This window comes from Scardinius erythrophthalmus, assembly GCF_964197995.2.
Source record: "Scardinius erythrophthalmus genome assembly, chromosome: 2".
Taxonomy (NCBI): Eukaryota; Metazoa; Chordata; class Actinopteri; order Cypriniformes; family Leuciscidae; genus Scardinius; species Scardinius erythrophthalmus.
In genome coordinates, this window is record NC_138222.1 from 33,362,238 (window position 1) to 33,377,340 (window position 15,103).

Below are 15,103 nucleotides of genomic sequence, written 5' to 3' on the forward strand. Positions count from 1 at the left end.
TTTTGAAGCAAATACTTCTAAAACAGGTGCTACAGCATTGGCTGTTATCTACTGGCTATTTAAATCTTGCGGGTTTAGAGTCTCGTGTTGTAAATACAATGACGCTGGTAGAGATGATTCTGTCTGGCCAATCAGTGATCTGCAGTGTTTTCACGTCACATTTTAGTATCGGTACGGTACGCTTGGAACCTCAACAGAGGTGGTACCATTTAAAGCGAGCCGAAGCGAGCCGTACCGTACCATACCATGCAGTGGAAATGCGCCATAAGTGAGCCGTACCGAACCGAGCCGTACCATAACATGCAGTGTAAAAGCGGCAAAGTGTGCCGTACCGAACTGAGCCGTACCGTACCATGAAGTGGAAAAGCGCCAATAGGCTACCAATTAAGCTATTCAGTATTGTAATGTAAAAATTAAATAAAAATGATTTTGTCCCCATGAAATAATAACAAACAAAAATAATATATTCCATTTTTCTGTCATTCATCACCGTATATTAATTTCAAAGAAACAATCATCAGAGATGAGCCTGTCAAAAATAATGTCTAACAATTGCATCCCTTACTATACTTCTAGTCAGTCCCTCATTCTGACAGAACGCTAGAGGTTGGTCTGGTTCTTCAACAGGCTCAGGTGCATCATAAACATCATCACAGAGAGGACATTGCACCTGGTAGCGATGTTGTGCAGGACGATACACGCAAGTATTAAGTTGCATGCTCCCTGTGGTTCCACTCGCAAGTAGTTAAGGCATGCAAAGCGTCTCTTCAGAACACCATTTAAACGCTCAATTGCACATCTTGTTTTGCAATGAGCAGTGTTGAAGTGTGCCTGCGCAGGTGTGGTTGCTGCAAGAAAAGGAGTCATCAGCCATGGTAGGAGTGGATAGGCCCTGTCTCCTATTATTTTGTCATCCGGTCGGTTGGTTTGGAGCTCTCTGTATTAAGCACTCTCTCTCAGGATACGTGCATCATGAACAGACCCAGGCCACTTCACGACACAGTTTGTGATGATGAGGTCAGCATCGCCCACAAGTTGGATGTTGATGCTGCGCCTCTCCTTTCGGTTGATGTACTCCCAATCCCTCTCATGAGGTGCTTGGATATGAATATGAGTGCAGTCAATAACCCCAATAGTATTGGGTATGTTCCCCAAAAGAAAAAAAACTTGTGCTTGCTCTGGGCAATCTGGACATCCTTTGGAAGTGAAACTAACTGATTGACCAGGCTGGCCAATGCAATTGACACAGCTTTCACTACATCACAGACAGATCTTCCACAGACAGACTGTGACTCCTTCAGGTTCTCCATTGAGGTTTTAGCCTGACAAGGTCTGCAATGTACTTAATATCAGCATTCCCAAAGCGAAAGCGAGCATACAGTGGTGTATTGCTCCAGTGGTTGTGCACGCTCAACATACACCCTTTGACAGTATCTTCTTCCACCAAAACGGTGGTAGCGATGGACAATACCTGCCATGTCAATGCCTCTGAGAAAGGCTGAATATAAGATGGCTGTCAAATACCCACACACCAATTGGCTGACATGCTGTGGCTTGTGTTCAATTAAATCAATCATGCCCAAGGCCTATACATGCTATGTTCACTACAACAGATGAGGTGGAACCATGGACTCAAAAAGACAAAATTTCACTGCTGCAGAAACCCATGCACTGCTGGAGGGTGTTAAGTGCCATTATGCCTCAATAGTAGGAAGCTCTGTTTCGGGTGGAATGGTGACAAACAAAAGGCAATGGGGTCTGGCCAGAAGAGGACCTTGGAGCAAGTGAAATTTAGATGGAAGAATCTGAGGGCCAGAGCAACAAAGGACCTTACTGAAGCAAAAAATACCCAAACAGGCAACAAACCCTTTAACCCCCTGGGGTCGACGGTATCGCCGGCGATACCAGCTCGCTTTTTTTCAGTTCAGTTCAAAAGAAATTAATTTTGCTCTGTGGACTTTGATATTACAAGCAAGTTTCATACATCAATCGATTCAGTTAAATGTGTATTATTTTTGTGTATACTCACAATAAAAACAAAGTGTTGTGCTTTTTGCCAAATAAAGAAAAATAAACGTGATGCGAGTTCTGCCTTCTATCTGTCAGTGAAGACCATTCTGAAACGCGTCCGAAAATGAACTGTAACTCAGCGAATACTCAGTCAAACAGACATACAGATACACAGACATGAAGCTTGAATTCTATGCTTTTAAATGAGGTAATTTATATAAAAAACAAATATTCTCATCTTGTGAAATCTGTATTAAAAGAGAGCGATCCCAGTCGAGCTCATTAGAGCTAATTCAAAGGTAATGTGACTCCGCCCACGGAGAGCGCGTGCTATTCAAACGCAAACTACTGAGGCAATCCAAGCAAACCTGTGAACGCCCCCATCTCAGCTCGAGAAAACAAGTTTATTCAGATCATTGTAGCCTACGTGTTTACACCATCTGGCAGCGCTGTGAGAAATATTAATAAAGGAAAATCTACCTCAGAGTGCGGGTATTGCAGGAGAGAGGATCCGAATATGTAGTAAGTTTTTTTTCCTTCTCAAGTTAATCGCGTTTCTGTGAATGAATGAACGGCAGCCGCAGAGATGCGCGCTGTTTATCACAGCTCGCAAAAAGACAGTTTAAATTTAAATTGCGTCTCTGTGTGAATGAATGATGATGTTTTAGCAAACTGTATTGCTATACTGAGTTGAGTAAAAATCGACAGAAATATGTTGAAATAAAATGTAGGCTATTTGTATAAGCAACGTTTTAAACTGAAAATTAACATTTATATGCCCTAATATTTCATAAAAACAACGTTACAGTCAGGCGTTTCTGTTTGTGTATGAATGTTTCGGTTTTAGCAAACTGTATTGCTACACTCAGTAAATATCGACTAAAATATGTTGAAATAAAATGTATTTGTATAAGCAACGTATTAAACTGCAAATTAACATTTATATTTCTTATAATAAAAATGAAAGACCTATGTTACAGACATATTAAAGACAACATTTCGTTGATTAGTTTTGGATAGATTATACATTTTTACTGTAAAATATCTGCCACCTCAAATAAGCTTTTGTTTGCCAATATTTGCTTATGTTAAATATAATATGTTTATGTTATGTGTTTATGTATATAAATATATATGTATATGTCAAAAATAAAGTTATCAAATAATCAATCAAATCCTTAACTTTGAAATATGTATGATAAAATGTATACTTTAGTTTTTACAAAGATTACACTTGAATTGTTGTTGTAATTGTAACCTTTTTAATAAAAAAATATATTTACAAGGTAGATGTAAACAAACTATTAAAAGGTAAATATAAGCCTTTTCTTTAAATAACTTTTATTGTGTTTTATTATTGACAAATTTGGGGAGAGGATAAATATTCCAAAACTGAAAATACAGTATGAGAATTAACTGCACAATTACTAGACATGTTTTCCTTGGATATTATAGGCCAAATTGCAAGCACAATATGTGGAAAAATAAAAAAGAATTGAGATGCTTCCAACTGTTGCTCTTGCATTCTTGTGGCTCAGTGACTCACCTGAATGAATGGCTAATTAAGTATGCAGGCCCCATTGTCTCCTCAGGTGTGAACCACTACATATACATCATCGTTGACGCCCACTCCGCATATGGCCTTTCCAAACAGAAAGTGCTTTACAAAATTCAAATCAATGTATTGTGTTATGTGAATGATAAGGCAGGGTGATTTTCACTTTATTTTGAAGAAAAAACACTAGGCGATGACATCCATTAGACAAAAGTCTTATTGGCACATATTTAGAATGTGTTTTATGGCCTAATTTCAGAAACTTTAGTTTTTAGTTTTTTCAATAACCATGCATAAACATTATTCTCTCAAAAATGCAGACATGTACATTCTTGTTGCTCACATTTCATGGTAGCCATGTTTGTGCTAAATAGTGTGTATTTTTTTTTTTTGCCATTAACATGTTTATAAGCAACTGAAAAAAGCAAAAATGTCAGGGCATGTCAGAACATCTCAAGGACCCCAAAAACACCTTAGACCCCAGAGGGTTAAGAAAGGTGAATACACAGATGTGGTTCTGGACATTATTGGAGGTGAGAACTCTAAAGCTCTGCACGGGATTCAAGGTGTTGTAGGGGATGGTGAGCCTATGATTGTAGAGGAAAGTGAGCCAGTTCCTTCTAATGCAGAGGAAACATTCATTCTGGATCTCAGCCCTATTATTGAAGAACAACCTGGATCCTCACTGGTAGAGCCAGCAGTCACAGGAGCTCAGAAAAGAGGCTTGAAGCGTCCTTTGCCGAATAATAATGATGATGCCTATGAATCACTTCTTAAACGAGAAACTGAAAGAGCAGAAGCACAGATACTCCTGGCAGAGGAACAAATCAAGCTGACCAAACTGCAGCAAACCAAAGCAAAACTTCAGATCTGCCTCCTAAAAGCATGGCTTGGAAATGCTGGTCTCTCCTCCTCAGATGAAGATGAACCCTGAACATTCTTTATTTTGTTAACTATTGGACATTTAGCCATTTTTTATTTTACGTTTTAAAAATATCCACAATGTATTTGTTAATGTATCTTTGTTTTTTATTTGTTGTGGCTCAGATGAGGGGTCATAAAATAAATTATGAATGGAAGTGGATGTTTATGTTATTTTTGTGTTTTGTCTCAAAATAAGAAACACTTACAGTGACCCCATGTTGGCTCTTCTACCTGTTCTTTACATAGCTGGTAGCCCACATTGTGATATGTTGTCCCATTTAGAGCACTGGTAATTCGGATTTGGTAATCTTGAAAACTGTGTATCTGGATCAGGGTGATCCAGTCCAATGTTGCTTTGAAAAACCGGCATAAAAGTAAGACGGATTACCTGATCCTGACTAGGAAAAAATGGGATTTCCAAATCCGGATTATTTTGATCCAGATTAAATATTTTGAACAACTGGCCCCAAAAGCTCATAGCTCACAGCTTCGAGATCAACAAGCAGGCTTCCGGCAAAATAGATCATGAATGGACCAGATCGCAATACTCCGCATCATAGTTGAACAGTCCCTCAAGTGGAATTTCCCCCTTTATATCAATTTTGTCGACTACGAGAAAGCATTTGACAGCTTGGATGGAGAGACCTTTTGGAAGCTCCTTCGACACCACAGCATCCCAGTTAAGATGGTCACCTGATCAGAAAATCTTGTGATGGAATGTCTTGTAGAGTCATCCATGGAGGGCAGCTAACCAACAGCTTCCATGTGAAAACTGGTGTGAAACAAGGATGCCTGCTGTCACCCTTCCTGTTCCTGTTTGTCTTTGACTGGGTTATGAAGAAATCCACAAGAGAGCAAAATAATGGAATCTAGTGGACCTCGTGGACTTGGGCTTTGCTGATGACCTTGCTCTTCTCTCCCACAAAAAAAAGCAGATGCAAGAGAAGACAGATGTAGAGTCAACTATCTCATCTCAGATTGGCCTCAACATTAACAGAGATAAGACAAAGATTATAATAAAATCCTCAAGCAAGGACCCAGTCATGCTGAATGGAAGTCCCCTGGAAGAAGTCCAGTCCTTCACCTACCTGGGCAGTGGCACTGACCAACAGGGCGGCACAGATATCAAGGCAAGGACTGGCAAAGCAAGAGCGGCCTACATACAGCTCAAGAACATATGGAGCTCCAGAGACCTGTCCTTGACAACAAAGATCCACCTGTTTAACTCCAGTGTGAAGTCAGTGTTGCTGTATGGAACAGAAACCTGGAGGATGACAAAGATGACTATCAGGAAGGTCCAAACCTTAATCAACAGCTGTCTCAGAAGAATTCTCCAGATCCGATGGCCTGGCACCATCAGCAATACCAACCTTTTTGGCAAGGGTGACGGGCATAAGTAAGTAAATATCATCAAAAGTGGTTGTTTAGAAAAGAGCTTCTTCTTTTTTTCAGACTAAATTAATATTTATTTATTTGTTTGTCCAAAATTAGTAGTTTCCATCTTATTCATTGTCATTTGTTTAAAATTGTATGGGAATATTGGTTTTAACAATTTCCAATACAACAGAAAGCTATCTTTTCATTCATACTCTAACACACCTTTCCACAAACTCATACATATTAATAAGACTTTCAAAACCCTCTCAGCTATATGGCATATAGTCTTTGCATATAGCTTTGAATTCAAGCTCTTTCAGAACCCATTCAACAGCATACTGAGCATGATTCACTGATAATATTTACTTTAAGATGGTACACTCCCTTAAGCCTTGTTTGTTCCCTCAAGTGCCTGAGATGCTGCTTTGTGTGCCTGCTCATGAAAATAACATTTTTTTTAAGTGTCTGGCAGGCACAAAACCAATGCAGTGCTATGCCCATCAATATTAATAAAATAGTAAGAGTAAAGAAAAAAAAATAAAAAATTCCGAATGAATTGAGTATAACCCACATCTTTTTATTAATGATAGAAGGCTTGGTCATATTTATTTTTCTTAAACAACTAAAAAAGAAAAACTTTTTGGAAGCCAAAGTCACACTCATGCGCAAATTGTCATCCTCCAGGTTTCTGTTCCATACAGCAACACTGACTTCACACTGGAGTTAAACGTGATGTTATTCATGCACATCATTATTTATTTTTAGTTTTTATTATTATTATTATTATTATTTTATTATATTCAACTCTTTTCCTTCGTAATATTTCATCAAAATAACTTCTCCCTCCCTCTTGCAACAACATTGATTGTCTTCTCTGATGACGTGTTTACAGGCACAAGGGCAGAACAATTACCTCTCCCCTCTCACAACCAGTCACTCACATGAAATCACAGCAACAGCAAATTATAATGATCTATTCTCAGTTGAAATTGTGCTCCGTGGCATTATACACTTGCTGACTTAGTAAATTGCAGAGGAAAAACTGGGCATCATACTCAAAATGACTGAGGATCACCATTTACACTGCATGGTTCAAGTGACCCAATTCCGATTTTTTCCTCTCATGTGGCACAGATCGGATATGACCGGTGAACGTGTAAGCAGGAAAAAAACGCATGGATTCCGATTTTCTCAGATCGGATTCAGGCCTCTTTCATATGTGGTAATAAATCGGATATGAATCGGATACGTGCATTTGCGTGTGCCATGTAAGCAGACAAATTGGATATTCCCCAGTAAATGCGAGTCGTACGTCATTAAAAAAAGTGATAGGGGAGAGCCGGGGCAGTTGAAACACTTTTCAGATAAATGTCATTTTCTAAGTTAAGGTTACAGATAGATTTTTTTATTTTTTTTGTGATTAACAACTCACATATGTGTTCTCTTAGTATCATGTGTTATTCGTTACAAATATAGAATGATTTAAGTAAAATATGACTTTGAACGGGAGTTGTGCTTTGTTTCAATCGTCCCGCCTGTGCGGGACGGTTGAAACACAGGGGGGTGGGATGGATGAAACATAACAGTTTAAATGGCAACTATTCATCTAATGCTTTTTTTTGTGAACAACACCTGACAAGTAACTTATGTACATATTGTTACAAACATATTTTGTATTTAAAGGTTCGAATTAACCTTTTTTGTTCTGTCGCCCATTAAACAATAGGCGATAAGCCTATGCGCATTTTGTAATCTTTCTAACAGGCTATTTTGACGAAGACAGACAAATCAGTTTACAATTAATTTTCTTACATTTCTTCCTTGAGTCATATTGAGTGTTTGCTAGTTGAATAGCCTGTTATTATGAAGAAAACGAGGTCAACCAGACGACGATAAATGAAATTTATTGAATATTGAAGATTGGACAATTGATGATTATTACAGAGATAGCATGTGTTGCGTAATTGAAGATTAATTTGCATTAAAAGAAACACAAGTCTAGAAACAGTATATGAATCTATGAACAGTATAGGCTATGACCAGGTTTAACGGGCAGGACACGCGGGCGGGACCCGACAGCGCATCCTGTCATTTAAACCTCTTTTGCTCTTAAACTAAAAAACTCTGATATTGCCCACTTAAGGGTCTGTTGCAGTACTAATACACCTGCCGTATTATCATTACAATGGCACATGAAACAATAAATCCAACTTGTCAGTCAAAAAAAAGTACCGCACGAAAGAATTCACTCACCGCATTCAGCTTTGCGGCTTTAACTCCAAAACGACACGACGTAAAGAAGAAATGTTTTCGCGGGTATGTTAGGCATTGCGTGCTGTACGTGCTGACGAAATTTGACGTACATGACGTGAGTGGTTTTCAAGAAAATCTCAGTGTTTCATCCGTCCCGCGTTTCAATCGTCCCGCCTCTCCCCTACCACCAACTGAGAACACATGACAGGCGCGATGGAGGTCGAAGGCTCAACACAGTGGAGTAATTTTTTTCTACACCTTACGAGAGCAATGTTTTGCTGACCTTTGAAAATAGTGCGGAAAGCAAAACACTGGATTATTAGAGATGCGCGGATGAGCTCCAACGTCACGCGAATCCGCAGCCAAAAACAAATCATCAACCCGCCACTCACCCGCACCAATAATTTTCTCTGATTTAAGTATCCGCACCCGATGGTCAAAGTTATTATTCTTATGTGTTGTTACGCTTGAGGATAAATGGATGATCATCACCTTCAACAGCGGACTCGAGGCGACGGTTGATGCGCGCATCTCTAATGGTAACATAATAGCCTACACTGATGAATGAGCGCTGCTTTTAAATGAACATTTCTTTAAAACAAAATTTATTTGACAGAATTTAATTTTCTTAATGGCATAAACAGGCTTTACTCCCTTGAAACTTTAACTGGAATGGAACATGCTCATATTTTAGAGAATGTAGTTAATATTTCCGTTAATAATGATTTATCTATCCACCCGCGACCAACCCGAAATTAATCAGAATGTTATTTTTATTAGCCTACTTGACCCGCCCGATCCGCGGATTATCTGCAGAGCCCCCGTGGATATAACCGCGATCCGCGTATCACTATAATAATTTTCTCTGCTTCTACATCCATTGCATATCGAGCTGTTTTACTTAATTTTCCGGGCCAGAACGTCTATATTTGGTTGTTTTGGCAGTGTATAGTGTAAATGCAAATATCGGATACGGGTCACTTTTAAAAGATGATGTAAGCGGGTCGTCAAAAAAATCGAATATAGTCAGCAAATCGGAATTGGGCATCAAGACCTGCAGTGTAAATGCAGCCAAAGAGACTTTCAATTCATTACGAACAGCACAAACTCATGCAGAAACACGTTTGATATTTTGAGCCAATTTTAGAACACACTTTGTTTTCATTTGCTCTAAAATCGGCTCAAAATATCAAACATGTTTGACATCCTCTAAATGGATGGAATCAAACTTTGAAGCTAAAAAATCTGTTTCCATCATACACGATTTATCTGAAATCTGTGACCTCAAAGAATCTTTCGTCCATCAGGAATCTTTGCCGCAATCCTCTGGTGTTATCTCACGGGCGTCAGGCCAAAGGGTCCTCGCCACCACGGGCAAAACCTCCGCGATCTCCTTATGCGCATTTCTCTAAACCGGACCATTCAATAATTCCTGCTATAGAGAAATGGACAATAAGGCCCGTCGAGCACCACGCTCGTGTCTCGGGCAATGCTGCCCTCTTCACGCAAAGTAACGGCCCTTCCTCCAGCATCAGGCCGCCACAGCAGGCCCTAAGTAAGCCTTGCCACAGATTCAGACCCGGCCGGCCAGCTCACACTCTCAACCTCCACTGGCTCAATTCCATGAGTGCTCAGCTCAAAACCTTCTTGTTGTCTGTCCCTGGTTAAATTTCGGATCACTTCAGTCGTTGAGTCACGAGCACAGTTATGCCATCTGGAGTCTCATTTTGATCGGGGGAATATGCGTTTTAAATGGTTTCTGTTCAAATTATTTGCCGTCATTAACACGCTACTTTGTGGCTTAAACTCACAAGTAAGTAGCTCGCACATTACGTTTAGATTGCACGCACAGTCACACACAGATCATTAAGAACCTATGGTTAACACTGTCTTGCAAGTTATCTACAAAAATCGCTTAGAAACTTAAAGTTATAGCATAGATGTATTTTTATTTTTAAAGTAATTTAAAACCACAGTTTCACCATTGGTAAAAAAATAAATAAATCAGAACGAACCAAATCGGCAGGTAATCTGACCCGTAGAAATGAAGAGAAAAATAAAAATAAAAATAAAAATTCACTCAAGCAGTGTGTTTACATGGCGAAGTTTAGTAATCCTTAGTGATTTTCAAACACAATTGGATAAATTCAAGGTGCAAAATTCTATGAAAAGCTCTTTGTCTTTCACCATAAGTGAGTCTCTTTTGAAATTCACTAAATAAATAAACCAGCAACAGATAAAGGAACAAATGATAATCTAGCCACATCCATTGAATTCTGGGCATTAACTTGGATACAGTTAATTTCCAGGCCGCACTGCACAAGAAGAAATCAAAGGATATTTCTGGTCTCACCCACCTTCCCAGACATTTTAAACTGTCATAAACTGAAACTGCTATCTTTGCTCGGCCACTTCAGATGCGCATAATCCTGCAAGGCTGCCCTCTAAACTCTAAACCTCTAAACCTACAAGCTCACCATATCCACCTTCCCCACCGTCCCTGCAGAATCCCACTTGCTTCTCACACTGTCACAGCAGTGTCATCTCCTCCTCTCCCACAGGAGCTCCGTCTCTGGCGTTCCTCTGGTTAACCTTCTTCACTGTCACAGCAGTCCATTCTGCTCCCACAGGAGTCCAGTTTCTCTGGCTAACCTTGGCTTCACTGCCGCAGCGGTGATGTCCCCTCACGCTCCTGCAGGAGCTCAGTTTCTCTAGCTAATGTTCTTCACTGCCGCAGCAGTGATGTGACCATCGGCTCCCGCAGGAGCTCAGTTTCTGTCTAACGTTCCTTAAACAATGGAATGTCCTGTCCTTTTTCTATAATAATCTGATTTCTCTCCCCGTGGATATCCAACTGTTCACCGACGTAGCTCCCTCCATCGGTTTCGGGGGATTCTACCAAGGCCGTTAGTTCACGTCTACATGGCCCACCCAACTGTTAGACTCACCGCAGTCACTAACATCCTCTGTTCGAGTGGTATCCTTTAGTGGTAGCAGCTTTTCTGTGGGGTAAAGAATGGTCCACTAACAGCATCATAGTGCACTGCGACAACAAAGCAACCGTGCATTGCATTAACAAAGGCTGCTCAAATTCCCCCGCACTAATGCCTCTCCTAAGACGCCTCATTTGGATTGCAGCCTGCGATCAATTCATCATAACTGTAAAACATGTCCCCAGGTCCAAAAATCAAATAGCTGACTCTCTCATTTGTTTTGCTTTCCAGAAATTCAGGCTACTGGCACCAGACACGGACCCATTCCCAACCCCAGTACCTCTCTATTCAGAGCTGATATTCCCATAAACCACCCAATTGAAACCACTTCTCGACACCTTTCTTAATTCCATTCTTCAAGCCGTTTCACCCAGCACCCTCCAATCCTACTTAACCACATGGAAGCGTTTTTAAGTCTTTCCACTTCTCATACAACCTGCCTTTTCCCATTTTTTCTCTGCTCACCATTACTTCATTCATATCCTATCTCAACAGCATCAAGAATCTCAAAGCCTGCTCCATCAAGGGTTATCTAAGCGGAATCCAATTCTTCCACAAACTAATTTTTGGTTCGCCTTCCTCAGAGATAGCAAATTCTCAGACACCGATGCTCATCAAAGGCATCCAAAAAAAACAACCTACCCACCCAGATGCCAGAAAACCAATAACGTTAGACATACTTACTAAATGCATCTCCACCCTCCGCCGAGGCTACCATCCACCAACACTGCCCGCACTCTGGACGTAATGTTCATATTGGCTTTTTTCAGTTTCCTCAGATGCACAGAACTTACCATCACTTCCAGCTTCAACCCAAAAGCCCACCCCACAATCACAGATCTATTAGTGTTTGACAACGAAACCATCTCTTATTTCATAAAGCACAGTAAGACAGATCTAATCTAAAGGCCATTTAATATACATTTTCAATCTCTCATCACCAATCCAACCGTACCAAACTCTTTCAGCCTACATGCTTTTCAGAAACTCGCAGACTAAATCCCCTTTCAATCCACTTTTCGCAGACAACTGCAACCGTCCCGTCACAAGTTTCTGGTTTCAAAAACACCTTAAGTCCGTTTTGCTCCATTCAGGCATCCCAGCAGACCACTTTTCCAGCCATTTGTCACGGTGTGACAAAAACAATTAGAAAAGAGATTAAAAACCCTCGTGAATAGTGTTATTTGGAGACCTCCTGTGGATACCCGTCTCATTACACCGCACATCTGTTGCTATGGCAGCGAGGCCAATTGCCCGATTGACAGCAGGTGTGGAGTAATTAACAGAGAGCGTTGGGAGAGGAACACAGATTCAGATGGGGCTTTAAAAAGAGAGAGGAAACAGACTGTCGGTGTGGTTCTCCTCCCGTGAGATACTGTGTTTTGTCGGCGGGTTGTTTATATTTGAAGCTGGACTGTGCAGCAGGGCGAAGATTGAAGCCGAGAAATGGAAAGGAGAGAGTGAAGTTTTGTCAACGAAAACCCAAGGGATATCGTCAGCAGTGGGAGAGACGCAAAGTGATGAGTATTTGATCCATTGTTTATATGCACTGACACTGAAGTGGTGTGGAGAGTCTGGAAAGCATGTGGCACGAGTGAACTATTACACCGAGTGAATTATTGATCTGTCTCCAACCTTTGTTCTTCCTCCACTGAATGTGACGATTGCTACATCCGTTTTGGCTGTCTCTGAGAGAAGTTGAGCCCGTGTGAGAGACGAGAGTCGATCTGGTGGGAGAAAGACCGGTGGGTGAGTGCTGGCCCGAATGCACGGTGTGCGAGTGGAATGCAGTGCCTGAAGTGACGATTCACACGGTTTGTGTTATGGAGTGAAGTTTATCGTGTGGAGAAGTATTAATAGTCTGCTGTGCACTCGCTTCTATAGTCTTTCACCCGCTGTTTCTGAACAGGGTTTGTCACATCAAGCGCCCAACTTACCATTCGAGACAGCCCCGCTCTGTTAATGCTGCTGATCCATTAATTCCTGTTACATTGTTGCAGCGTACAGCTGAACTGGAGCGTCTTGTTTAAGCATCCTTCCCGTCTGGTGGTCTCCACACGTCCCTATCAAAAGCCGCTGCCTGGTTGGAACGAGAGAAGGTATTGCAGCTGAATGTTTCATTACTGCTGAATGGTCAAATCCTGTTGCATCGATACAGTGTACAGCTGAAGTGGAGTGTCTTGCTTAGAGCATCCTTCCCGTCTGGTGGTCTCCACATGCTCCATCGAAAGTCGCTGTCCTGTTCGGAAAAGGAAAAGGTATTTGAAATGAACGTTTGATATACTGTTGAATAGTTAAACCCTGCTACCTGGTTACAGTGCACAGCCGAAGTGGAGTGTCCCGCTCAAGTGTCCTCTCCGTCTGGTGGTCTCCACATGTCCCATTGAAGGCTTGTCCTGTTCAGAACGAGAGAAGGTATTTCAATTGAACGTTCCATATGCTGTTGGAAAGTTAAACCCTGTTACCTGGTTACAGTGTACAGTCAAGGGAGTGTCTCCCTCAAAGTGTCCTCTCCGCTTGGTGGTCTCCACATGCCCTATTGAAGGTTTCCGCCCTGTTCAGAAAGAGATAAGGTATTTCAATTGAACGTTCCATATGCTGTTGGGAAGTTAAATCCTGTTACCTGGTTACAGTGTACAGTCAAGTGGAGTGTCTCCCTCAAAGCGTCTTCTCCGCCTGGTGGTCCCCACCTGTTCCCACTGAAAGCCTCCGCCCTGTTCAGAAGGAGAGAAGGTATCACTGTTGAGCGTCGCATCTTGTTGAACCATTGAACCCTGTTGTATTGTTGCAGGGCACAGCCAAAGTGAAGTGTTCTCTTGCCGGGTGGCCCTCCGTGCCCGTGTTGCAAATTGTTGCCGCTGTTCAGAAGGAAGGAGAATAGCTGCGGCACGTGCCTCGATCAAAAAGTCGTCCTGCTGTCCACGGTCCCCTCCTGGCCCGGCCCGCTCGCCACCTGCGTCCCTGTGACCCGTCTGAGTTGAGGATCCCCGTCCTCTGGATACTTACCTCTGGGCAGCCTCCGGCACTCGTTCCATCCTCACCGCGAGTATTTACCTGGTTCCAGTCTGAATGGGGTCCGGGTAGCCAAGACTTCCTTGTGAGCCCTGTAAAGAGTACTTACCCAGTGACCTACCTGGATGGTGTGCGTCCTCCTTTGATTCGGCAGGATTACCGTCTCGAGTGGAGCGATCAAAGTCCTAAATGGCAGAGGAAGAAGAGCCAGTGGCCAGACAGCCGGTTATGCCCTTCTTTATGGGGGCCCCGTGGGCCCAGAAGTACGGAGGTCCGGGGTCAGAATTAAGCCTGTCAGCATGGAAGGCCCAGGTGGAATACCTGGCAGGGCTCCAAGGGCTGAACGCCCTGCAGAAGGTACAGTTTGTATTAAATTCACTAGAGGGAGAAGCAAGAAGAGAAGTACAGGCAGCACCGGAAGCAACCCGCACCACAGTCCGAGCCATCTTTGATTTCCTCACGGTACAATACGGAGATACCACCCCGGTAGCTGTCCTGAGAACCCAATTCTTCAATTGTAGGCAAGGGCCTCGACAAACTGTTCGGCCATTCGCGTTGCAACTGAGGGAACAGTTTACCGGGCTAAGGGGAAGACAGGACCACGGCCTGGGCGACGAGGAGACCCTACTGCGAGATCAGTTTCTGCTAGGATTACGGGAGGGCCCAGTACGTCAGAGTCTGCGGGTGCAGTTGAGGCGAAATCCTGACCTCACGTTTGAAGAACTGCGGCGAGAAGCTCTAGCCCTTGAGCGTGATCACACCGAAGGTGTGGATCCTCCCAGCTGTCTGGTGGCGAATGCTGTTAGTGGGCCTTCGGCCCCTGCCACCTCCGATTGGAAGCATGCTCTCCGGGAAGAATTGAAAAGGGATATCCGTGAACAAATGTCTGATCTGTCCAAATCTGTTGTCGAAGAACTCCGCCGAGAACGCCTCCATTCACTTCCTTCGCCGCAGGAGCGGGCCTACTCTGACGGGAGTC

At 42.3% G+C, this 15,103-nt stretch overlaps 1 pseudogene across 1 annotated transcript; it reads right to left on the reverse strand.

Moving 5' to 3' along the window:
* Positions 1 to 600: 600 nt before the first annotated feature.
* LOC308704908 (putative nuclease HARBI1) lies at positions 601 to 1,478 on the reverse strand (annotated as a pseudogene). Its single transcript has one exon. The product of its transcript is annotated as a putative nuclease HARBI1 (transcript).
* Between the last annotated feature and the right edge of the window lie 13,625 nt (positions 1,479 to 15,103).